This window comes from Bos indicus x Bos taurus, chromosome 28, assembly GCF_003369695.1.
Source record: "Bos indicus x Bos taurus breed Angus x Brahman F1 hybrid chromosome 28, Bos_hybrid_MaternalHap_v2.0, whole genome shotgun sequence".
NCBI lineage: Eukaryota > Metazoa > Chordata > Mammalia > Artiodactyla > Bovidae > Bos > Bos indicus x Bos taurus.
In genome coordinates this window covers 8,360,711-8,387,387 of record NC_040103.1, presented here as the reverse complement: position 1 = coordinate 8,387,387, position 26,677 = coordinate 8,360,711, and the positions used below count along the sequence as shown (strand labels likewise).

General features: G+C 47.1%; 1 protein-coding gene across 3 annotated transcripts in view; it reads left to right on the top strand.

Moving 5' to 3' along the window:
• Positions 1-26,677, top strand: part of GNG4 (G protein subunit gamma 4) — a 69,373-nt gene that overhangs the window by 4,555 nt on the left and 38,141 nt on the right. For 2 of the 3 annotated variants that reach the window (XM_027530620.1, XM_027530621.1), the window contains exon 2: positions 24,215-24,323. The gene's annotated coding sequence lies outside the window, so the exon portion shown is untranslated. Of the gene's footprint in view, positions 1-24,110; positions 24,324-26,677 lie in introns of all 3 variants that reach the window. The other variant, XR_003509182.1, reaches the window with a different exon arrangement.

The window sequence follows — 26,677 nt, the reverse complement described above, 5'->3', positions numbered from 1 at the left end:
TCCTCTGTCCATGGAATTCTCCAGGCAAGAATACTGGAGTGGATTGCCATTTCCTTCTCCAGGAGATCTTTCTTCCAAAGGATTGATACTTTTGAACTGTGGTATTAGAGAAGACTCTTGGGAGTCCCATGGACTGCAAGATCAAACCAGTCAATCCTAAAGGAAGTCAGTCCTGAATATTCATTGGAACAACTGAAGTTGAAGCTGCAGTACTTTGGCCACGTGATGCAAAGAACTGACTCATGAGGGAAAGATTGAGGACAAGAAGAGACAGGGATGAGAGAGGATGAGATGGTTGGATGGCATCACCGACTCGATGGACATGAGTTTGAGCAATCTCTGGGAGTTAATGATGGACAGGGAAGCCTGATGTGCTGTGGTCCATGGGGTCACAAAAAGTCAGAGACGACTGAGCGACTAAACTGAATGGGGCTTCTGCTGTGAGGCTGAAGAAGTAGATAGAAGAGACAGACGATAGAAGTAATGCTTCAGACATCCCTCTGGGGCCCACGTTATTCTCTCTGCCCCATCAAAGGCAGCATAACGCAGAGCAATAGCCCTCAATCCAGTAACTGGCAGGAACCGTGCTTTCTGCACTTCTCGTTAGTCCCCGTGCCGCCTGCTGGCACTCGTGTCTAACTGTCAGTTGTGGGGCCTTGTCTTCAACCCCTCCCCAGGGTCACCACCAAAGGCAAAGGAGCAGGGCCATGGCAGTAGGAAGAAGGAAAACATTTTAAATTGGTTCCAAAATTCTTATTACAACACCTTTACAGCCACAGCGAAAAGGCGTTAATGTGAAAAATAAATGTGCCCTCTGTAGCTCCCGAATTCAACTGTATTTACTTCTTCCAGTGTTTCATCACACACATATGTAAAATCAAGAGATGTTTGCCAAAGCAATATGTGAGTATAAAGATTCAAGTAGGAGAACTGGAATCAGAAAACAGGAAGCAAGGATGAATGGGAGTATTGAGAAGGGTAGAAAGCAAGTAAGGAAGTTGCTGAGGGCAGTTTATTACCGGTAGGTTCTTTTCCATGATGGCCCCTCAGCCTCTGTGACTCAAGTCTGGACACTGTTGAGGGGCAAAGACCAGGGTGACAGACAGTGGGTGATGTCAGGACCCTCCCATCCTGGAGGGGCGTCCTTTTTATCTGTGGATCCCACTCAGTGGCCTCCACCCTCCCATCTTATCTGTATGAGGGTCCAGGCATACCCAAGAATTGGTGTCCTCTGGAGTGTTTTCTCAGGACGGCCATCTGTCCTGTTGCTCTGGAGCACCTGCTATGTATACCTTTTATGGAGATGTAGGAGAGGGGAAAAACTTTACATGCTATGTATACCTTTTATGGGAATGTAGGAGAGGGGAAAAACTTTTTCTCTTCCCTCTTACGTTCTGTACGTGGGGCCTGCAAATTAAACTGACGACAGGTGAAAATAACAGGAAAATAGAGCTAGATTAACAGGGGGAAAGGTTTGTTATGCATGTACACAGGCCCTTTGCAGGAAAGGAGAGAAACCCAAAGAATACACTTCAGAGCCTGTATACCCTTTTAACAAAGGGAGGTGAATTGTGGGAAAATGACAAAGCGGGTGAGGGTGGGGTTTGAGCTTCTAGGGGTGGTAAATTTTGGGTGGGTATATGTGTGGCAAAAGTTAATGACAGATAAGGGTTATTTTAGTGAGGTCTACTTGTGTAGGCCCATCTTGGTGATGTCTTTCTTCAGTAATACTGGTTGTTTTCCTTCTCCTGGGTGATGGGAGTGTGGAAACACTTTCACAAAAAGAAATTTATGTCCTGGTTTTAGGTAGAAAGGGGGGGAGGCCAGAGAGTTCCTCCTGCATGCTGCTGCCTTTAGCTCAAAATAATCCTTATACCAAGGTGGCACCATCTGGGGATGGTATATTCTGATCCCAGGCTGCCCAGGTGGCTCAGTGATAAAGAATTCACCTGCCAATGCAGGAGACTTGGGTTCCATCCTTAGGCCAGGAAGATCCCTTGGAGGAGGGCACGGCAACACACTCCAGTATTCTTGCCTGGAGAATGCCATGGACAGAGGAGCCTGGTGGGCTACAGTCCATGGCGTCACAAAAGAGTCAGACACAGCTGAGCGACTAAAGAACAATAACATTCTGATCTGCCTCAGAATTTCTAGCAGAACCTTTCCTTAGCAAAGTCTGAAGCCCATAGCCAGTGTAGCATCCTAAACCAGCATGACTAACCTCTCTTTGCTTTTAGTTTCTGTTCATCAGTCTTGGGGAAAACCTGTTTGCTCTGTGCCCCAGTTGATTGTACTTATAACCCGGGGGTTCCGGTGGTCGGTAGATGCTCATTTAGCCCCTGACACCTGTGGGGCCATGCAAACGAAGGAGGGTCGTGTCCTGGTTAAGGAGACGGATTACTGAAGTGTGTCCTTGTATGTTTGATATGGAAGCAAATGTTGCAGAGATGTAAAAACAGTCAGGCTTCCGGAGTTTTAATGGCTCTGTGGCCAGGAAAGGCTGATGGAACTTGAGTGGAGATTGCCGAAGCATTGAACCTCAAGGGAAATAACAGAGGGAAGCTGACAGTGACATCAGCCACCAGATTCTTTCTAGAACTAGGTGAGGTGCAGATACATAAACCGGCCTTCGTTAGCCTCCTGTATTTTCTTCTGCAGCTGAATTTTATCTGACAGGACAGGATCACCGGAGTCTTCTGCTGACTTGGACTTTGGGTTCCCGGGTGACCCTACCACCCCAGCCGTGTCTCTGAGGGGCTTCACCTCATCTCCCTTGCAGTTGGGGTTTGATATTTCAGCTGCATTCTTCTCCACCTGGTTGGTCTTGTCGAGTTGTGCCTGTTTCTGGCTGTTTCCCACGGACCTTTCTGTGCTTCGTCCATCCACGTGCAGTGTGTGTGACCACAGCTGTGTCTCTACACCCTTAGACCTGTTAAGAGGAGATCGGACAAAAGCACTGTGTGTCCTGTCCAGGCCCCAGGTCCACTGTGCTCTCCTCGGGGTCACACACCTCTGAACTCCCCAGCTTCTCTCCTTGTGCTGAAAGCTGTTTTAGTGAACAGTGTCTGAAATAAGTTGATTGTTGGCCTGGACCCAGACACGTTTTCTTGGTCAGGGGATTTGTCCCCACGGAGTCTGCCGATCCTCACTGTGACCAGCCTTCCTAGGGAGGCCAGCCTTTCTCTGCTTTTCCTGAGCTTTACGGCTGAAAACTACATTCATCCAGATTGCTGAACACCAGAAAAGGACTTTCACAATGCATATATTTTGCTGAAAGTGGTAGATGTGTGGCTGATAGACTGTATGTAAACCATACATTTTTTTTTCCCACTGGAGGGAACTCTTTAAAAATGTGGCCTTTCTCTTCCGATTTTATTTTATGTTTTATTGAAGCATAGTTGATTTGCAATATTGTGTCAATTTCTGCTGTGCAGCAAAGTGACTCAATTGTACATATACGTATATATATATATTCTTTTTCATATTCTTTTCCATTATAGTTTTTCTTAGGATATTGAATATAGTTCCCTGTGCTACACAGTAAGACCTTGTTCATAAATCATACATTTTCAAGATGTTCATTTACTGAGGACTTCCCAGTGGTCCAGTGGCTACAACTCCACATGCCCAATGCAGTGGGCCTGGGGTTCAATCCCTGGTCAGGAAACTAGATCCCACACGCCACGACTAAAGATAATGCGTGCCGCAACTAAGACTGGTACAGCCAACTAAATAGACAAATACTTTTTAAAAAAAAAATGATGTTCATTTACTGAATGTGGGGCAAGCAGTTGAGTTCATGCACTAGGTATTCTGGGCACAAGCAATTTAAAGATGAATAAGACATGTCTTTCAAAGAACTCATAATCTAGAGGGAAATACGTGTGTGTAAACAGCTCACCCACCCCAGGTTAACACTGTGACGGCCGCATTTAAAGTGCTGTGGGAGCAGTGAAGCTGGGAGCATCGCTTCTTCCGGGGAGTGGCGGGCGCAGCAAGAACCTGACAGCAAGCTTAGCTCTTAAACTGGCCCTGGAAAGCTGAGTCAGAGTTTTCAATCCAGACAAAGGAGAAGGGGCCTTCTAAGCAAGAGGGGCCAGGCTGTGTGAAGGCTCAGAGTCAGGAAAGTACAGCAAGGAGCGGGGAGCAGGCAGAGCAGAGCCAGGGGATGAAGACTCATGAGTGGCAGGTGGAAGCGTGTTTTCTGGAGGAGCAGGCCCCGGGGCAGGTGTTCAGCAGATGCAGGATTTAGCAGGGCCCAGCCCTGGTGCTCTGCACCTGCTGTGAGGAGTAAGTAGGAGATGGAGGGCAGGGAGAGCTGCCCTCCAGGGGAGCAGAAGTCTGGCTGCAGATGTCTGGCTGCAGATGGAACCACAGCCACTGGTACCCAGGTGGTAACAGGTGGTGGGTGAGACTGCCCACCTGGAGGGTAGAAGGGAAACCAAGTAGTGAGGCTTCAGAGAACAGATGCAAAGTTTGGGACAAAACAAAAGCGATTCTATAGAATACATGCTGTTTCTACTGCAAGTTCTCTTATCCCTTAGAAGGGACCCACCCCGCTGCCCAGCAGTCCCTGAGCCTGCTCAGCCCGCCCCTCTTCGAAGCCACAGCAAACCACCACCACCCCGCTTCCCTGGATGACTCATTCTCTCTGCCGTTGGAGCAGTTGCAGCCCTGCTCCTTGTTTACGATTCCTTGGTCCCCCTGATGTGGCGGGTTTGATCCGAGGCTGCTCACGCCACCTCTCACCACTCGCTGACGTCGGGGATGACGGTTTATTAGCCTTCAATGAGAACGTGTCTCTCCCCAAGGGTGAGTCTCTGTTTTCTGTGTTTCCAGAACCTCCTGGTCACCCTCTATTCACCCCCAAGCTCTGGTGGCCCCTGGCCAGGCTTCACGGTAACCATGGCAACTCACCTAAGCCGCCCACAGATTGGCCCAGGGCCCGGGTCCAGCCTGGGCTCCCTCTGGTTTTCATTGTGAAACGTGCCCCTAGTGGGGCTTCTGTCTCTCTCTCTTTTTCACAGTCCTCACTATCTGTTCTGCTGATTTTTCCTCACTGCATGTTCCAAGTGTGAGGAATGCAGAGTGGAAGAGGCAGGCAGTGGAGGGGAGGGTCAACAGTTGTGGCTCCTAGACTCCACAGCACAGGCTTAGTTGCTCTGTGGCATGTGGGATCTTCCCAGATCAGGGATCGAACCCATGTCTCCTGCATTGGCAGGTGGATTCTTTACCACTGAGCCACCAGGGAAGCCCCCAGGATTGTCTTTTGAGTTTTACAAACCTCTGATGGTCTCTGTGGGTCCTTCTTCCTTGCGTCTGATCACCCCCAGCTTGCCCAAGCATCCCAGAGGCCCATTTCCCAGGCTGGTCTCTCCCACTTCCCCCACCCCTCCCCCGGAGCCAGGAGATGTAACTCCCAGCAAACACCACCTGCAGGAGCTCAGGTTTTCCGGAAACTCAAGGATGCCTGCATGCATCAGTTTCACGAGATAGCCTCCTCGATGGGGAAATCAGCTACTCGCCCTGAAGACCTGCTTCCGCACAGTGCATACTTGACCTTAGAACACAGACATCCCCTCCCAACTCCCTTCCCGCAGCGAGCAGCACCCCATGGTCCTGAGCACCCTGCAGGTGGCGCCCTTGTTTGCTCTGGAGTCAGGAAGCACCCTTGGTTATTGATGAGACACGCGAAGGTTGCTGCATGCCTGGTCTCCCACTGCGACGAGGAAGGTCTGCTTCTCAGTGCTGACTGCTCTCCTTACACACGCCCCCCAGGCCCCTGGGTTGTCTTGTTCTGCTCACCTTCTCTCTCAACACAGGGGTCTAGAGACAGGTCAGTCCCAGCCTTTCTCTGCTCCCTTTCTAGGTGCCTTTGGGGTCCTCGCATAGATGAGAGGGGCTTCCCAGGCGGCGCAGCGATAATCAATCTGCCTGTCAATGCAGGAGACCAGGGTTTGCTCTCTAGGTCAGGAAGATGCCCTGGAGTAGGAAATGGCAACCCACTTCAGTATTCTTGCTGGAGAGTCCATGGACACAGGAGCCTGATGGACTACAGTCAGCGGGGTTGCAAGAGTCGGACATGATGGAAGGACTGAGCACATAGATGAGAGACTCCCTAGTACAGTTCAAACGGTTGGCACCCAAAACTCCTTTCTGAGGAGGGCTTTCAGAATCTACTTTCAAGTGAAAAGCAAAACACCTCTCTTTCTCTTCTCGCCTTAATAATCCTAGCTCCCGAGCAGGCATTGCGGATGCCTCTGGCCGACTGAGACGGCTTAAGTACAGGAAGCAGAATCCCTGCAGATGGTGACTGCAGCCATGAAATTAAAAGACGCTTGCTTCTTGGAAGAAAGGCTATGACCAACCTAGACAGCATATTAAAAACCAAAGATGTCACTTTACCAACAAGGTCCGTCTAGTCAAAGCTATGGTTTTTCCAGAAGTCATGTATGGATGTGAGAGTTGCACTGTAAAGAAAGCGGAGCTCCAAAGAACTGATGCTTTTGAACTGTGGTGTTGGAGAAGACTCTTGAGAGCCCCTTGAACAGCAAGGAGATCCAACCAGTCAATTCTAAAGGAAATCAGTCCTGAATATTCGTTGGAAGGACTGATGTTGAAGCTCCAGTACTTTGGCCACCTGATGCAAAGAACTGACACATTGGAAAAGACCCTGATGCTGGGAAAGATTGAAGGCAGGAGGAAAAGTGGACGATAAAGGATGAGATGGTTGGATGGCATCACTGACTCAATGGACGTGAGTTTGAGCAAGCTCAAGAGTTGGTGATGGACAGGGAAGCCTGGCGTGCTGTAGTCCATGGGGTTGCAAAGAGTCAGACGTAGCTGAACAACTGAACTGAACAGGGAAGCATGGAAATAAAGCACAGACGAAGTGTCAGAATATTCTCCTTCTACACCCTAGTCTGGACTCACCTGTTTAGGGAAAGGAAGGACCCTCAGGGTCCCTGAGATGGAAGTGAAAGGAAAGATTCCTAGCTATTACCCGAGCAGTGTAGTGAGGCCAGATAATCAACCACTGACTGGCTGGTTAAAGGAAGTTAAGGGACTTAAGTTACCACCCCTCTGCCAGCCTGCAGCTTCCTCAGGGTGGTACCTAGAATTACTGCAAGAGTTCTCTAAATTCGCATCTCCACCGGGAACCCTGTAGACTGAACACAGGATGCTGTGCTTTTGAATTGTTGCTGTTGTGTCCGACTCTTTGCAACCTGATGGACTACAGCATGCCAGGCTTCCCTGTCCTTCACTGTCTCCCAGAGTTTGCTCAAACTCATTTTCATTGAATCGATGATGCCATCCAACCATCTCATCCTGTCGCCCCGTTCTCCTCCTGTCCTCAATCTTCTCCAGCATCAGAGTTTTTCCAGTGAGTCAACTCTTTGCTTCAGGTAGCCAAAGTATTGGAGCTTCAGCATCAGTTCTTCCAATGAATGATCAGGGTTGATTCCTTTAGGATTGACTGGTTTGATCTCCTTGCAGTTTAAGAACTCTCAAGAATCTTCTCTAGCACCACAGTTTGAAAGGATCAATTCTTTGGCACTCTGCCTTCTTTATGGTCCAACTTTCACATCTGTATATGACTACTGGAAAAACATAGGTTTGTCTATATGGATGTGATGTCTCTGCTTTTTAATGTTCTGTCTAGGTTTGTCATAGCTTTTCTTCCAAGGAGCAAGTGTCTTTTAATTTCATGGCTGCAGTCACCATCCACAGTGATTTTGGAACCCAAGAATGTAGAATCTGTCACTGTTTCCACTGTTTCTCCATCTATTTGCTATGAGGTGATGGGACCAGATGCCATGACCTTAGTTCTTGAATGTTGAGTTTTAAGCCAGCTTTTCACTCTCCTCCTTCATTCTCATCAAGAGGCCCCTTAGTTCCTCTTTGATTTGTGCCATTAGAATATTATCTGCATATCTGAGATAGTTGATATTTCCCCCAGCAGTCTTGTTTCCAGCTTGTGATTGATCCAGCCTGGCATTTCACATGATTTACTCTGCATGTAAGTTAAATAAGCAGGATAATAATATACAGCCTTGATGTACTCCTTTCCCAATTTTGAACCAGTCTCTTGTTCCATGTCTGGTTTTAACTGTTGCTTCTTGACTTGCATATAGGTTTCTCAGGAGACTGGTAAAGTGGTTTGTATTCCCATCTCTAAGAATTTTCCGGAGTTTGTTGTGATCCACACAGTCAAAGGCTTTAGCATAGTCCGTGAAGCAGAAATAGACATTTTTCTGGAATTCCTTTGCTTTTTCTATCACCCAGTGGATGTTGGTGATTTGATCTCTGGTTCTGCCTTTTCTAAATCCAGCTTGAACATCTGGAAGTTCTCAGTCCACCTACTGTCAAAGCCTAACTTGCAGTATTTTTGGCATTGCTTTTCTTTGAGATTAGAATGAAAACTGACCTTTCCAGTCCTGTGGTCACTGCTGAGTTTTCCAAATTGTCTGGCATATTGAGTGCAACACTTTAACAGCATCATCTTATAGGATTTGAAATAGCTCAGCTGGAATTCCATCACCTCCGCTAGCTTTGTTCATAGTGATGCTTCCTGCACAGTGATAAGGTAACAATGAATCTCAGTCTATTACTGAGTTCTTTAGATCATTTTATATCTCCTGAGTCAGTGGTTATCAAAAGTACTGACATAAAGGGGACTTCCCTGGTGGTCCAGGGAGACTCTGCACTCCCAATACAGGAGACCTCGGTCAGGGAACTAGACCTGGCATGCTGCCACTGAAGATCCCGCCTGCCACAACTAAGACCTTATGCAGCCATGTATATAAATGAATAAGTACTGCCATAAAGGGAGCTGCATTTTTCATTACTAGTATTGTTTTGGAAGGGACCCGTATGCTTAAACTACTGAAACCAGGGTTTGTGAAATCCCTTCCGTTTCTAACACTCTGGTTCGTTAACAGTGTCTTCTTAAGGTAAACGTTCTAAATATGTAGGAATTCCCTGGTGGCTCAGACAGTTAGGAATCTCCCTGCAGTGCAGGAGACCGGGTTCAATCCCTGGGTTGGGAAGATCCCTGCAGAAGAGAACAGCTGCCGACTCTGGTTTTCTTGCCTGGCGAGTCCTGTGGAGAAATATCTTTGCTGTCGACGTTTTCCTCATTGCTTTCCTGCATCAGCCTCTGGCCTCAGAGCAGGAAGACTCTCTAAGCAGCTTTCCTTTCTTCCACAGGCAGTGAGTGCAGACCCTCAGGGGAGGGGTCTTCCCCAGGTAGGTGTAGAGGGCAGTTCTGAACCTGGCTGTTGGTCCCTCACCCTCCCTGGCCAAGTGGGAACTAGTTAGCGATCAGTGGGGTGAACTGCGCCATCACACAGGGACCCCACCTCCCCACCCCTCTCTGCTTTGGAGTCTCCTCCCATCCCCAGGTGAGCCTTTGTTTGAGCAGAGCTTCATTTTATCTGCTTATCAGATTAGGGTACTGTTGTTTTTTTTTAACTTTTTATTCTGTATTGGGGCTTGCCAGGTGGTGCTAGTGATAAAGAACCCGCCTGCCAGTGCAGGAGACATAAGAGACGTGGGTTCGATCCCTGGGTCAGGAAGATCTCCTGAAAAAGGAAATGGCAACACGCTTCAGTATTCTTGCCTGGAGAATCCCATGGGCACAGGGGCCTGGGCGGGCTATGGCCCATAGGACTGAAAAGAGTCAGACGCAACTGAAGTGACTTAACATGCATGTAATAGCCAATCAACAGTGTGATGGTTTCAGGTGAATAGCGAAGGAGAGATTGGGGGGAGTCCCTTGTATGGCCAAGTCCCTAGCTGTTCACAGGACATTGGTCTTTGCATCCTTCTCTATTTACTTACAGAGATTTTGTATGTGAGCTGGACCACTTGTATCATTTCCTTACTTTAAAAAAAATGTCTTTATTGAGCTTGTTACAATATTGCTTCTGCTTTATGCTTTTTAATTTTTTGGCTGTAAGGCATGTGGGATGTTAGTTCCCTGACCAGGGATTGAACCCACACCCCCTGCATTGGAAGAGGAAGTCTTAACTGCTGGATCACCAGGGAGGTCCCCATTTTCTTGCTTTTTATAGTCTTTTCTCAGTTAGACTTTTCCCATCTCAAATGCCTCTTCACAACAGCCAGTTGACTTCTGATTAAAAGGAGAAATAGCCAGAGCCAGCCTCCCCGGCCCACTGTCTTACTCAGACATGGCTCAGAGCGTTCCCAGTATGGTCCAGCCATTTGGTACAGGAGGAGCTTTTTCTCCTCCAGTGCTTCATGTAGGGAAGCTGGCACAGGTCAGATCAGCTCAGCATCTCCCAGGGGCTGTGGCTCCTTTGGCTGCTGGGAACAGAGAATTTATCTCTGCTTGCCTCCAGCCCCAGCCCTGCCGATTGCCACCACTTCCTTTCCTTGAGGACTACTCTCCACAAACAACTGCTTTTACTGGGATCTTCAGCAGGGTGTTGATACATTAAAGAAAAACTCAGGTCAGACTCTTTTTTCTTGGAAAATACCCAGATTATTTTCAGGCTTTTTAAATGTGACCTGTTTTTTTTTTTTTTTTTTTTTCTTCCACTGCTGATAACATTTTCTCCTCCATGCATAGTTCACTTGAGCCCCACAAAACATTCTGTCTGCAAAGTATGAGTAACTGCCTTGGAGAAATCCCGTTAATGCACGTGACAAAGGATTGGCCCTGTTAGTCGGTGTCAGTTCTTCCTTCCTTCCTAAAAAAATTATTATTTTTACATTTTGGTTGTGCTGGGTCTTTGTTGCAGCGCATGGATTCCCTAGTTGTTGCGCACAAGCTTTGCTGCCTCAGAGATAATGTGGGATCTCAGTTCCCCAACCAGGGATTGAACCTGCGTGCCCTGCTTTGGAAGGCTGAGTCTCAACCACTGGGCCACCAAGGAAGCCCCGTTCCATCCTCTTTATAAAGACAGCTGACTTTGAGTTGTCATTTGGTCTTACAAATTCTCTTCTTCTAGAAGGAAAATTGCATTACTGTGTTCTTCTTTTTCTTTCAAGATCAAGACGTGAAGTTGTTGTTGTTTAATCACTAAGTCATGTCCGACTCTTTGTGACCCCATAGATGGTAGCCCACAGATCCCTCTGTGCATAGAATTTTCCAGGCAAGAATACTGGAGTGGGTTGCCAGTTCCTCCTGCAGGGGATCTTCCTGACCCAGGGATCGAACCCACGTGTCTTGCATCTCCTGCATTGGCAGGAGGATTCTTTACCACTGCACCATCTGGGAAGCCCAGTTTGCATCTACTAACTCTAAACTCAGTCCACCCTACCCCTTCTCTCCCTTTCCCTTGGCAGCTACAAGTCTCCTCTCTGTCTGTGAACTTTATCTTTTGTGGATAGGTTCATCTGTGTCAAATGTCATATTCCACATATAAGTGGTATCATATGGTATTTGTCTTTCTCTTTTGACTTCACTTAGTGTGATAATCTCTAGTTGCATCTGTGTTGTTGCAAATGGCATTATTTTGTTCTTTTTATGGTTTAGTAGTATTCCATTTTCTATATGTAGCACATCTTCTTTATCCATTCATCTGTCAGTGGACATTTAGGCTGCTTCCATGTCTTGGCTATTATAAATAGTGCTAACTACGAACAATGAACATAGGAGTGCACTTATCTTTTTGAGTTAGTGTTTTGAGGAACCTCCATACTGTTCTCCATAGTAGCTGCACCAACTTACTGGCAGTGTAGAGGGTTCCCTTTTGTCTACACCCTCTCCAGCCTTTGTGTTTTTGTAGACTTTAATGATGGCCATTTTGACCAATGTGTAGTCATGCCTCATTGTAGCTTTGATTTGCATTTCTCTAATGATTAGCAATGTTGAGCAGCTTTTCATGTGCCCATTGACCATCTGTAAGACATGGAAGAGTCTTAAATGCATATTACCAAGTAAAACAAGCCAATCTGAAAAGGTCATATACTGTATGATTCCAACTATTTGACATTCTGGAAAAGACAACGTCATGGAGACAATAAAAAGACAAGTGGTTGCCAGGGACTGCCAGAACGCTGAGGATTTCTTTTTTAACTGACTGTTTTTTAAGAGCAGTTTTAGGTTCACAGAAGAACTGAACACAAGGTACAGAGTTCCCAGGGACCCCCACTCCCACGTGTGTACAGCCTCCCCGCTATCAGCGTCCTCAACAAATCAGGCACAGCTACAGTTATAAACAGACACTGACACACATCATCACCCAACGCCCACAGTTGACATCTGGGTTTATTCTTGGTTTCGTACATTCCATGGGTTTGGACAAATTCTCGGAAGAGTTTTTTGGCGGTGAGACTGTTCTGTTAGATTCTGTGATTGTGGATACATGTCATTATACATGTGCCGCTCCCCTGCGAGGAGCTGCTTTCAAGGCCAGTTCTTCCCTAGGTTCAAGAGAGCCACTGGTGTGTTACGGGTTTTCCCAAGAGCCACAGCTTACTCTCTGTCCTTGTCTCTGGTGTTCAAGAGCCAGTTTGTAAATAGCACCCTTGACCAAGACTAATAGCAGGTTGCTAAAGGTGAGACAGAACGGTGATGGAGCCGAAGACAACAAAGAAATCTTATTTGATCTGTTTTACTCCTGAACTCTCATAGGAAACTAATAATACTGGAAATAATTGACATATGCACACACACAATATAGAGTAAAATATTGATGCTTTCTAACAAAATCATCTTTTTTTTTGAAAAGATGAATTCTCCAGAAATGTGAAAATGAATGGTTTGCCCTAAGAATGCCTACAGAAAATTTGTTCTTAAATAATGCTAGGAGCAGACATATGAGAGCATTTATCCTTTTCTCAATCAAGAATTACATGGAAAACTCGAAAGTATCATCTTCTGTCAGCCACTTTCCATTTTGGAAAGGAGCTTTTCTGTTGAAATAATGTCATGTCAAAGTGGGGTGCGACACAGTCTGACCTACACCAGGCTCTTTCTAAAGGCTTACCTGGGCCCCGTGACCCTGTTCTCCTGTCTGACGTCTCCCTGTTAGAATGGGGATGTCTGTCTTATGCCTGTCACTGTGGTATTTTGGAAGCAGATAACTTGTCTGATTTCACAGGTTCACAGCTGGAGAGGCATTTTTTTCTTCCAGATGAATCACAACTCAAGTTCTTACCCACACTTGATTTAGATGACATTTAGATGAGAGTTTGGACTTCAAGTCGATGCTGAAATAGATTAAGACTTTTGGCCTGTTGGGATGGGATGAATTTATTTTCTTGTAGGAAGGACATGAGTTTGGGGGGACCCAGAGGGTAAAGGGTAATGAGCGGAATTGTGTGCCACATGAAATTCAGAATGACTTTGTTTGGAGATAGGCTTTTAAAGAGCTAATTAATGGGGTCATGTGGTGTCTTTATAAAAAGAAGTTAGGACACCGTCACACACCGAGCAAAGACCGTTTGAGGCCACAGCGAGAAGGCAGCCACCTGCGGGCCACGGAGAGGGTCCTCAGAAGAAACCAGCCCTGCCTGGAGACCCTAAGCCAAAGCCCAGTTTCTTGTCTTTTCCAGCCTCTAGAGGCTACATGTCTTCCTTGAGGTCCCCCTCCCATCTTCAGAGCCAGCCAGCAGTTGCAGCATCTTCAGATTTCCGGCTGTGACACCAACCCTCCCGCCTCCTTCAGCATCTCAGCATCATGGTCCAGCTTAAGCAGCTTGGACATGTAACCCAGCAGGCAGAAAAGAGGTGACTTCATGCTCTGTGAGGGCTGATGTAAAACTGTGCTTAGTCATTCAGTCGAGTCCGACCCTTTGAGAGCCTGTGCATGGGATTCTCCAGGCAAGGATACTGGAGTGGGTTGCCATTCCCAACTCCAGGGGATCTTCCCAACCCAGGGATCGAACCTGGGGTGCCTATGTTGCAGGTGGATTCTTTATTGTTTGAGCCACCAGGGAGGCCCACAGTGTAAAAGCAGTAGAGCACCATTAGACTCTTAAATAAATAATTTATTTACTTTTTGGCAGCACTGGGTCTTCGTTGCTGTGCGGGGGCTTTCCCTAGTTGCCATGAGTGGGGGCTACTCCCTAGCTTCTCACTGTGGTGGCTTCTCTAGTTGCCAGGCACGGGGTCTAGAGCACGAGCACCGTTCCTCCAAGGCATGAGCGATCTTGAAGTTCTGGAACCCATGTCCCCTGTATTGGCAGGTGGGTTCTTAACCACTGAACCACCAGGGAAGCCGCTCTATATTCGACCTTTTAATACTTGTTCCTGTCGAGTAGGACTTTGGACTCCATCTGAAAGGGCCAAAGAAAAACTTAGGGAGTCTGGGCTGGAGGATCACAGGGAAGATGAATCTTTTGTTTATTTTCACCAGTTCATCAAGCGCTCTTAAATATGACAGCTGGTCTGCCAACCTTCTCTAGTTTTTTTTGGCTTTAGTTCACTTCAGTTCAGTCGCTCAGTCATGTCTGACTCTTTGCGACCCCATGAACCGCAGCATACCAGGCCTCCCTGTCCATCACCAACTCCCGGAGTCCACCCAAACTCATGTCCATTGAGTCCGTGATGCCATCCAGTCATCTCATCCTCTGTTGACCCCTTCTCCTCCTGCCCTCAGTCTTTCCCAGCATCAGGCTCTTTTCCAATGAGTCAGCTCTTCACATCAGGTGGCCAAAGTATTGGAGTTTCAGCTTCAACATCAGTCCTTCCAATGAACACCTAGGACTGATCTCCTTTAGGATGGACTGGTTGGATCTCCTTGCTCTCCAAGGGACTCTCAAGAGTCTTCTCTAATACCACAGTTCAAAAGCATCAATTCTTCAGCGCTCAGCTTTCTTTATAGTCCAACTCTCACATCTATACATGACCACTGGAAAAACTGTAGCCTTGACTAGATGGACCTTTGTTGACAAAGTCATGTCTCTGCTTTTTAATATGCTGTCTAGGTTGGTCATAACTTTCCTTCCAAGGAGTAAGCGTCTTTTAATTTCATGGCTGCAGTCACCATCTGCAGTGATTTTGGAGCCCAGAAAAATAATAACAGGTCAGCCACTGTTTCCACTGTTTCCGCATCTATTTGCCATGAAGTGATGGGACCGGGACCAGATAAGAAGGGCAGTCACCAGGGGACTGGTAACCAGCAGGCTCCAGCACCGTTCAGACTCAGCGTGTTTCTCCTAAGGACGCTTTGTCTCAAATCTACTCCACTACATACCATGCTGAACGATTCTTACCCTGTGCCTGGTTAGCCTCAGTGTGATTATTATTAGATCAGGCAGATGATATCAGGCAATCAAGATGTAAATTGAGTAATTGAGACCCAGATTGTAAAATGCACCAAGCTTGACTACAACTGTATTTAATTTGCAAAGTAGCTCTAGTAGGAGCCGGAGTGGCCCTGCCCCTGCTCAGAGGACCAAGGGGACCTGTTCCCATGAAGACGTGGAGCTCAAGTGATCCAGTACGTGTAACAGCACCTGCTTCTCTGCCACTGCCCTCCAGTGGTCCAGACGTCATCTCCATCCCAAAATGACTGAGAAAGAGCAAAGGTTGTCATGTGAGGCTAAACACACCACTTGGGCTTCCATATATACATATAGAAGTCTGCACCCTCTGCCACTTTAGCAGTTGTGAATCTTGGGGTGATTTAGTGATCCTTTGTTTTGAAGCAGATGTGACCTGCGTTATTGTGGGGGGCGGATGAGGGATGAGATACTCCACAAGGTGCACTCTGCATGATATCTTGGTGACAATTGTGAACCAATTTATCCAAAAGCTGAGGAGAAGGGATCCTAGATGATGACTCTGAATGTCGGGAGAGCCTCTCCCCAATTTTCGTGCCAGAAGCATTGTCACCTGTGGGTCAAGCATCGGACAGGATCTCAGGGTGACAAAGTGACTTCCTTACATTCTACCTGTAGCCCCTTTAACCTGTGGGGACTGGATCAGAGAGCAGATCTACGTGAAGACACCATGTGGGACTGGAAACTGGCTCCAGCCCCAGGCCTGGCTATTAATCCAGGGTTATTCTGGGGCTCTCTCTCCAGTGATCTGATTCTTTCCTGAGCACCCCGGAGACTCAGCAGGCTGACCCCACCGGTCTGTGTCCAGAAATGTCATCCAGACATGAACACAGCTTCTCACGGTGGAATCCTTGCTATAATCAATGCCTCCTTGTATTGGGTTTTCTAAATAGAATTTCTCAAGTTAGTAAAAAAAAAAAAAAATTTATTGACTTATAGTTGATTCACAAGCTTGTGTTAATTTCTGTTATACAGCAAAGCAAGTCAGTTTTACATATATACTCTTTTTCATATTCTTTTCCATTATGGTTTATCACAGAATATTAAATATCATTCCCTGTGCTGGACAGTGGGACCTTGTTGCTTATCCATTCTATATATAATGCTATAATTGGCATCTACTAATCCCAAAGCCCCAATCCTTCCCTCCCCACCCCTTGGCAACCACAAGTCTCACCTGTATCTGTGGGTCTGATTCTGTTTTGTAGATACGTTTGTTTGTATTGTATTTTAGATCCCACATGTAAGTGATACCATACGGTATTTGTCGTTCTCTTTCTTACTTACTTTGCTTCGTATGATGATCTCTAGGCTCATCCATGTCGTTGCCAATGGCATCCTTTCATTCCTTTTAATGGCCAAGTGCTGTTCATTTCACCTGTGTACACACCTTCTGTGTCCACGCATCTGTTAATGGACGTTTAGGTTGGTTCCATGTCTTGGCTACTGTAAGTAGTGCTGCTGTGAACACAGCAGAGCGTGTATCCTTTTGAATCGGAGTTTGTCCAGGCGTGTGCCCAGCAGTGGGACTGCTGGGTCACGTTTCAGCTCTATTTTTAGTTTTCTGAGGAGCCTCCGTGTTGTTTTCCATAGTGGCTGGCCTGGTTTACATCCCCGCCAACTGTGCAAGAGAATTCCCTTATCTCCACACCTGCTCCAACACGTATTATTTGTAGACTTTTTACTGATGTCCAATCTGACCAGTGTTAAGTGATACTTCGTTGTGGTTTTTATTTGCATTTCTTTAATTGTTAGCGATGATGAGTTCTTTTCATGAGCTTATTGGCCATCTGTATGTCTTTTTAGAGAAATGTCTCTTTAGGTTTTTTGCTCATTTTTCCATTAGGTTGTTTTTTGGTTGTTGAACTGTGTGAGCTATTTGTGTATTTGGGGGATAAAACCCTGTTGGCCGCATCATTTGCAAGTATTTTCTCTCATTCAATAAGTTGTCTTTTCTTTTTTTTTTTTTGCTGTGCAAAAGCTTGTAAGTTTGATTGGGTCCCATTTCCTTATTTTTGCTTTTATTTCTATTGCCTTGGGAGACAGACCTAAGAAAACATTGGTATGATTTTTGTCAAAGAATGTTTCATCTCTGTTCTCTTCTAGGAATTTTGTGGTGTCATGTCTTACATTTAAGTCTTTAAGCCATTTTGAGTTTATTTTTATGATGTGAGGATGTTTTCTAGCTTCACTGATTTACATGCAGATAACTTTTCCAACCCCACTTGCTGAAGGATTGTCTTTTCCCCATCATATATTTTTGCCTCCTTCTTTAAAAATTAATATACTGTAAGTGTGTAGGTTCATTTCTGGTCTCTGTATGCTGTTCCATTGGTCCATTTGTCTGTTTTTATGCCAATACCATGCTGTTTGGATTACTGTAGCTTTGTAATATTGCCTGAAGTCTGGGAGGATTATGCCTTCAACTTTGTTCTTTTTCCTTAGCATCACGTTGGCAATTCTGGGCCTTTTATGGTTCCGTGTAAATCTTAGGATTATTTGCCTTAGTTCTGTGAAAAATATCATGGACAATGTGATAGGGATCACATTAACTCTATAGATTGGGAAGTGTGACCATTTTAACAATATTGACTCCTCCTCTTTCCATTTCTTTGAGTCGTCTTAATGTTGTGTAGTTCTCAGCATTAAGTTAGTACTTTTGTCTCAAGACTCAAAAGTCTTTTCAAGGCCACAATGTTTCCCTTGCACAGTCCACAGACTTCTACTGAAATACTTACCTGGTGCCCCAGTGGTAAAGAATCTGCCAGCAACGCAGGAGACCACCTGCCAATACAGGAGCTGTGTGATCGATCCCTGAGTTGGGAAGATTCCCTGGAGAAGAAAATGGCAACCCGCTTCAGTATCTTGCCTGGAGAAACCCATGGACAGAGGAGCCTGGCAGGATATATTCCATGGGATCACGAGTTGGACACGACTTAGTGACTAAATCACCATCATTGGTTAGGGAGATGCAAAGCTGCTGGAACAGAGAGCCCCAGAAAGACAGGGATGTAAAATGCATACAACTGTTTCTCTCCATCACCTCCAAGGCCAGAGGTGAGCAGCCCAGCTGGATGGGGCAGCTGAGCTGTAAGTGCATGTCAGAGACACAGGCTCCTTATAATCTGTTTCCCACGCCTGCCTCTGGGCTGTAGTCCTTAGTCTCTCCTGAGCACTGCAACCCCCTGAAGGACTGATTAAACCATTTTCCACTCCCACTCAGCAGGTCTGAGTAGAGCTTGAGAATTTGCATTTCTGACAAACTCCCAGGTGATCCTAAGGCTGTTGGTCCAGGGATCCTGCTTGGGGAACTGCTGCCCAGGGGCCTGTCTTTGCCTGCCCTGGCTGATTGCCGACACATCCATGGTCCAGATTATGGAGTGGGGAAGGTGTGTGGAGGCACACACGCACACTCACACACACGCACGCAGTATTCTAAGGCCCAGGCGGGAAGTGGCAGCCTGTCTTTCCACTCATTTTCCACTGATGAGAAAACTCACAAAGCCACGCCTACCTGCTGGGGATGCTGGAGAAAGTCGAGGTCGTGGCCATGTCACTGAAAATAATCAATAAACAATCTATAATAGGAATAGGAAAGAATTCTATTGAAGCCGTACTGAAGATATAGCCCAGAAGACAGCCTCTCAAGGTATTCAGCACACTTTTATATCTGGTCAGAACAAAGAACATGAAACAAGTTATGGATACATTCCTTCAAACTTTAAAAACAAACAGACCAGCACGTACACAGCAAGGCGGCATGGCCTTGGCACCTGGGAAGGGAGTCTTTGTTATCAAAGGAGTCCCAGCCTTAGTGTCCCAGGAAGAGGGGCATTTAATCTTTATCTTTCACATGGTCCTGGGAAGGGAGTCTTTGTTATCAAAGGAGTCCCAGCCTTAGTGTCCCAGGAAGAGGGGCATTTAATCTTTATCTTTCACATGGTCAGTGTGCCCTTTTCTTTAATATTTAAAGCAGATGTTTGGGGTCTTCCCTGAAAGTCCACTGGTTAAGACTCCAAGCTCCCAACACAGGGGGCACAGGTTTCATCCCAGGTCAGGGAACTAAGATCCTGCGTGCCACATGGCACAGCCTAAAAATAAATAAAAATAACAAAAATGCAATGAAAAAAATAAAGGGGCCAGAAAATGCAAGAGGATACTTAAACTTTTGGGGGAAAAATTTTTTTAAAGCCGCTGTACAATGTAGGTTTGATTGGCCACAAACGGTCTACTTTAGCTAGTCTAAAATTCAAGTCATGCATGTATGTAAGCAATAATGACCTCCCCATACCTCAGTATGTGAGCATCTGTTTTATCAGCTACAATTATATTATAATGAGAAAAGGGGAGAGTGGATTCTGTTGGATGCTTGTGTACACCTATGACCCTACAGTCCTGCTGTAGTTATTCTCCTCTGGCCCCTGAGCTCTCTCTGGGGACAGGCAAGCCTCGTGCCCCCTGGCCTCAGAGTCTTTCACAGAAACCCACACATATACTCCAGTCCACCTCAAGTCCCCTGGTTCTACATCCACTTAGAAATATATGCTGCATGTGTAAGAAGACATCCGTCAACCTGATGCTTGGAACCACATGTGACACCCCTGATGGAGACTGTGACTCTTGTTCCTCAAGGCCCAGCATTGCTGTCAGCAAATGCATGTGACTGCAGTTACCCTGCTTCACATCCAGGAGCTAAATTAGCTCATTTAGGATCTGAAACAACAGCAGCCATGGATAATTAACATCACTGCTCTGAAGCTTGGATTTGCTCTTGCCCAGGCAAGAGTCATGTCCACGTGGACCTGGGTTGTTTTGGCTCTGGGAACCCAGGCGTCCATGTACCTCTGTGCACCAGGGGCTCCTCCCAGCCCATGGCCACCTGGTAGATCTTCCCAGGCCCCCACAGTGAGACAACAGCATTTTGTTTAGGGATGAGTATATTTTCCTCAGGGCGGGGGGGAAAGCTTTGGAAAACATCATGGTAACATTTAGTGCTATTAAAAAGCAGTGTTTTTTTACCATGTGTAAAATAGATGCTCGTGGGAAGCTGCTCTATAGCATGAGGAGCCCAGCTCGGTGCTCTGTGATGACCTAGAGGCGTGGGATGGTCGGGTAGGAGGGAGGTCCAGGAGGGAGGGGATATATGTATACGTACAGCTGATTCACGTGTTGTACAGTGGAAGTAACACAACATTGTGAACAATTATCCTCCAGTTAAAGAAAGAAAGCATGTTTCAGCAACCAGATCAAGGAAGCCAGTGAAGAGCTGGGTTCCTGGCCATACGAACACCTGTCCTCCTTTGAGAAGCAGCGATGATCCTATAGCCCCTCAAGGGACCAGAGCGGCTGGTGGGCTGACATCTGAAAGACGCTCCAAGCAGCAGAGGGAAGACACTGTCTGCAAATGCCAAGTGGATGAAATCAATGCAGCTTTTCCTGATGTGTGGTCTCTTAAAGTGCCACCGGAATTAATCATCTGAAAGAGGAGTCCCCAAAGCTGGAAGGGACTGTGGCTCACATTGAGGGTCAGGAGAGCAGTGATCCCACCACCCGCCACCTTCGTTACCATCTCAGGTGTCTTGGGGAAAGTCTCATCTTGGGCTCAAGATCTAGTCCAACAGAGGGCTTCTCCACCTACAAGGTACATGTGAATGACTCGGGTTAATGTGGATTCCACGCAGGCCTGGGTGGGGCTGAGATCCTGCGCCTGTCCCCCAGCTCCCAGGGCTGCTTCTGTGGGTCCCTCCCTGCCCTGCTGATGGAGTGTGTGCCCTAAGGGGACCAGCTGGGACCCCACGTGACTAGGATGCACAGCAAAGCCTGAGAGCCAGTGGACTCGCGCCTCGCTTGGAAGGCTTAGGATGTCAGGATCTCTCTGCAGAGCAGAGAGGGAAGCGGAGGTCCAGGTTGCTGAGGTGGGACCAGCTCCACGAGGAAGCATCCCTGGCCATGGAAGTCTTAGGTATGGCCATTGTCTGGCTCCTCATCTGGAGGGTCTCTAGGACATGTCTGTCCGTCTGTCTGGCTCCCTTCGGAAGATTATTGTGGGAGTGGGGATTCCTGGTGGAAACCCTGCTGGACCCTCCTTGGCTTCTCCAGTTGGGACCCTGCTGGGCCCCCACAGTGACTGAAACTAACTAGCAGTGGAGATCCCACTTGGAAAACCCGTGGCTTGAAGACAGAGACGGAAGTGGGTCTCGAGAGGACTGTGAAAAAAAACAAGGAAATAGGCCAAAAAGAATTTTCTTTTTTTAAATTTATTAATGTTTACAGTGTTGTGTTGATTTGTGCTGTACAGCAAAGTGGTTCAAATATATATATGTTCTTTTTAAAATTCTTTTCCTCTATGGTTTATCTCAGGATATTGATTATAGTTTCCTATTTTATACAGTAGGACCTTGTTGTTTATCCATCCTATATATAATAATTTACATCCATTAACCCCAAACTCCCAATCCATCCCTCCCCCGTCCCCTCAGCAGCCACAAGACTCTCCTCTATGTCTGTGAGTCAGTTCGTTTTGTATATTTTATGCATATTTGTTTTGTATATTCTACACAAATGTAAGTTCATTTGTGTTATATGTTAGAGTCCACATATAACTGGTATCAGTAAACTCTTTCTGACCTATTTAACTTAGTACAATAATCTCTGGGTTCATTCATGTTGCTGTAAATGGCATTATTTCATTCTTTTTTATGGCTGAGTAATACTCCATTGTATGTATGAACCACGTCTTCTTTATCCATTCCTCTGTTGATGGGCGTTTATGTCGTTTCCATGTCTTAGCTGTTGTAAATAGCACTTCTGTGAACACTGGGGTGCATGTATCTTTTCAAATTACAGCCCCAAAAGGGTTTTCTAACAGCAGAGAATGAGAAAACAAAACAGGGAAGGAGATGAGGATAAGACTCCATAAAAGCCTAACAGCTTTTGGGGGATGAGAAACATCTAGATGTAACAAATTACTGTGACAGGAAGAAACAATCGCCTTGAAACAGAAGGCATTGGTGTCTGTGAAGCCGCACAACTGGCCAAACATCTCAAACCAAAACACGTTTGGAGGCCCCTCTAGCCTGGGGAATAAACAGCATTGTGAGTCTAGTCTGGCTTTGTTTTTGCTTTGTTTCTGGGATTTCCTTTAGGATCTCTGATGAAAGTGAAAGAGGAGAGTGAAAAAGTTGGCTGAAAATTCAACATTCAAACAAACCAAGATCATGGCATCTGGTCCCATCACTTCATGGCAAATAGATGGGGAAACAGTGGAAACAGTGAGAGACTATTTTCTTGGGTTCCAAAATCACTGCAGATGGTGAGTGCAGCCATGAAATTAAAAGACTCTTGCTCCTTGGAAGAAAAGCTACCTAGACAGCATATTAAAAAGCAGAGACATTACTTTGCCAACAAATGTCTGTATAGTCAAAGCTATGGGTTTTCCAGTAGTTAAGTATGGATGTGAGAGTTGGATCATAAAGCTGAGCACTGAAGAATTGATGCTTTTGAGCTGTGGTGTTGGAGAAGACTCTTGAGAGTCCCTTGGACAGAAAGGAGATCAAACCAGTCAATCCTATAGGAAATCAATCCTGAATAGTCATTGGAAGGACTGATGCTGAAGCTGAAGCTCTAATACTTTGGCCACCTGATGAGAACTGACTCATTGGAAAGACATTGATGCTGGGAAAGATTGAGGGCAGGAGGAGAAGGGGATGACAGAGGATGAGATGTTTGAATGGCATCACCAACTTGATCAACATGAGTTTGAGCAAGCTCCAGAAGTTGGTGATGGACAGGGAAGCCTGGCGTGCTGCAGTCCATGGGGTCCCAAAGAGTCGGACATGACTGAGCGACTGAACTATACTGAAAGGAGATCAACCCTGAAGAAGATCATTGGAAGAACTGATGCCAAAGCTCCAATACTTTGGCCACCTGATGATGTGAAGAGCCAACTCACTAGAAAAGACCCTGATGCTGAGAAAGATTGAGGGCAGGAGGAGAAGGGGGCAACAGAGAATGAGATGGTTGGATGATATCACCAACTCAATGGACATGAGTTTGAGCAAACTCCAGGAGATAGTGAAGACAGGTAAGCCTGACATGCTGCAGCCCATGTGGTCACAAAGAGTCAGATAGGACTGAGCAACAACAACACTGGGATCCCAAGAGATGGATGCTGCAGGGCAGGGTGCTAGGAGTTCAGGGGGAGGGAGTTCCATTGTCCCAGAGTCGTCCTTTCTGGAAGAGGGAGTGTGTGTTAGTCACTCAGTCGTGTCCGACTCTTTGTGACCCCATGAACTGTAGCCCGCCAGGTTCCTCTGTCCATGGGGATTCTCTAGGCAAGAATACTGGAGTGGGCAGCTATTCCCTTCTCCAGCGGATCTTCCTGACCCAGGGATCAAACCCAAGTCTCCTGCAGAAAGGCTTTTTGCCATCTGAGCCACCATGGGAAGCCCCAGAGGAGGGAAGTAAAGTGAAGTTGCTCAGTTGTGTACAACTCTTTGCGATCCCATTGACTATAGCTTACCAGGCACCTCCGTCCATAGAATTTTCCAGGCAACAGTATTGGAGTGGGTTGCCATTTCCTCCTCCAGGGGATCTTCCCAACCCAGGGATTGAACCCAGGTCTCCCGCATTGTAGGCAGATGCTTTACCATCTGAGCTACCAGGGAAGCCAATTTTCTTCATCTTCACATTTTTCTACAATGGGCATATTGTTTCAGAATTTAAGAAAATATAAACTGTTTCTGTTTGGCAGAGGTGGTCTGTGGCCTCTGGATGTTTCCTTGTGCTCTTTGTCAGCTTGGGGGCTTCTCTTCCCACCTTTAGCTCACCATCTCCCCTGTGGCCTGCTCCAGGAGAGACAGCTGCTGGCCGCGAGGACAGGACTTCGAGGGACGGGCTGTCTGGGGATCAGCTGGCTCCTGCCGCATTGGTGACCCATCTCTGGTTGTGCTTCCAGGCGAGCTCACAGCAGGGTCCTGACGCAGCCTCTCGTCTGTCGACTGTCAGCTGCTCCTGCCACCAGCTGGTCCCCGGCACAGGCCTGACACTCTGCCATCTCTCAGCAGGTGAGGACGTGAGGGGCCCTGTCCAAGAACAGGTTCTCTCTGGAGGGTGGGGGTCGCTGCTAGCAGTGCACGTGTGGGCCTGGGGTGAGACTGGCTGTCGGGATCCTCGATGTGTGGCCAGGTCCTCACGCCATCACTGCATTCTCAGCCCAGATGTAAGGCCCTTATGGAGGCTGTTTCACCCCTCATTTCACATTATCCCTCGTGTGAGTGGGTGATGGGGGAGCAGCAGGAGATACAAGCCATCTCCATGGGCTGCTGGCCTTGGCTTGGAAATCAAGCTGTGTCCTTCCCCACCTAGGAACAGAGATGTTACTCAGGCTAGCATCCTTGGCCAGCTACTTGCTATGACAAAGGGGATGCGGGGGGCTGTCAACCAACATCACCACTGCCGCCCCTCCCCCCACAGTATAAGCTGCTCAGTCCCTTCAGGCCAAAGGCAATAGCTGTCTTTCAGAGATTTCCCGGAGAGACGGACTGCAGAGCTCTGCCAGCCAACACTTCACAAGGGTCTGTGGAGATAAGGCATGTTAGGGAGGATGGCTGAAAAGGCACGAAGACATCCACTCATCCAGAAACTGTAAAGACTGTCCTGAGTCAGGTCAGATCAGCAGTAGTGGGGATTGCCGCATCGTGCGCTGCCCTGCCCCCGACTCTGAGTTTACCAAATTACGCACCACAAAGTTGGCCGTCAGAACCTCCCCAAGCAAGCTCTCTGTGTGAGTGTATCCATGTGCCCGAGGAGAAAGATGCCTGACCACACACACCCACACACCCACACACATCGTCACACTTGTACACCTGTGTGCACACTCACACCCCCCCACCCATACATCTTTATACCCACACCCCACTCACCTGCACACACTCACACACACCCTCACCTGCACACATTCACACGTACCCTTATACCCAGGCGCGCACACAGTACAGAGCCCCCTCCTCCCTCTCTGCCTCCCCCGCTTCTCCCTTTCTTCCCACCTGCGGATCCTGAGCTCAGCTTCCTCTAACCAGCCCCCTGGGTCCTGCCACCCCCAAGTCCCCTAACTTGGAAAGCCCCAAGCTGGTGATGAGGAAAGAGAAGGATTGATTCAGAAATGGGGCAGGAGGATCAGGGCCTGAAGGCAATGATTTCAGGGTCGTTTTTCCCCTGTCAGTTGGGCTCGGGAGGCATGGAACTGGCCTGCATCTTCTCCCTCCTTTTGTGTGGACACAAGGATGCATAAACAGACACATTCACAGGGGGACCGCCGCACGCACAAGCCGGCAGAGAGTGCCCGTCAGGCCTTGGGCACAGGCAGGGACACAGCCCCAAACACACATGCAGAGATGCGCACACATCTCTGTAGAGTAGGGCGTCGGCAGCTGCTCCCCCGAGTTTCAAAACCCCTTCTGCTTCTCCTTCTCTTCTTGTTGAATAAAAGTTTGCAACCAAGAGAGGAACACAACCCTGTTAACTCTGACTTCAGTGGCTGCCACGTATCACAACAGGCAAGTTTTATTTTTCAAACACTGGGAATAAATGAAGTTGACGTCAGGCCTCATCTGGGCCAGAGAGTCATTGCTTGAATGAGGAAATCCAGAGTGTGGTCTGCACACCCCGGGACCGGCCCAGCCCCCTCACACCTCCCTGTGCGCTACACAAAACCACTGTCGCCTATGAGACACACCCCCAGCTCTCAGGCCTGACCACGTAGGTCTCCAGGGAGTTTCTCATTAAACGGGGTAACAGTAATCTATGGCGTGTGCTTTCCTACAGAACAGTTAGCATCACAGGGGTCTTCCGTGCTTGGAATAGGGGATATAGGGGTGTTTGTGTGTGTGTGTTATTTAAAAACAATATAAACTTTTTGGAATAATAGCAAATTAAAATGAATGATAAAGCAAGCTCTTGCAGGGGAAACATGTGCTTTGCACTGTAAACGCTAGGGGGCGCTCTGTGAGAGGAAAGAGCCCTGAGCTAAGCGGCAGCGCTTTGCGTTTGAGTCCTAGACCAACAGGTCTTGGCTGTGGGAAGAAGCTCTTGGCTTTATTTCTCTGAGTTTTGCTCTTTCTTGATGTGCAAAACAAAACTCAGACTGTTTTGCCAACTTTTAGAGATGCTTGAGGAAAGAGTGAACGAATGTGTATGACAGTGGTGGAGTTCCCTGGTGGTCTGGTGGTTAAGACTCTGCGCTTCCGCTGCAGGGGGCACGGGTTCAATCCCTGGTCAGGGAACTAAGATCCCACGTGCCATGCAGCAAAAAAGAAAAAAAAAAAAAAATGTGTATGAAGATGACTTATTACTAACAAATCACTGAACAAATGTCAAGGTATTCCTTATGGCAGTGGGGTGTAAGGATAGGAGAAAGACA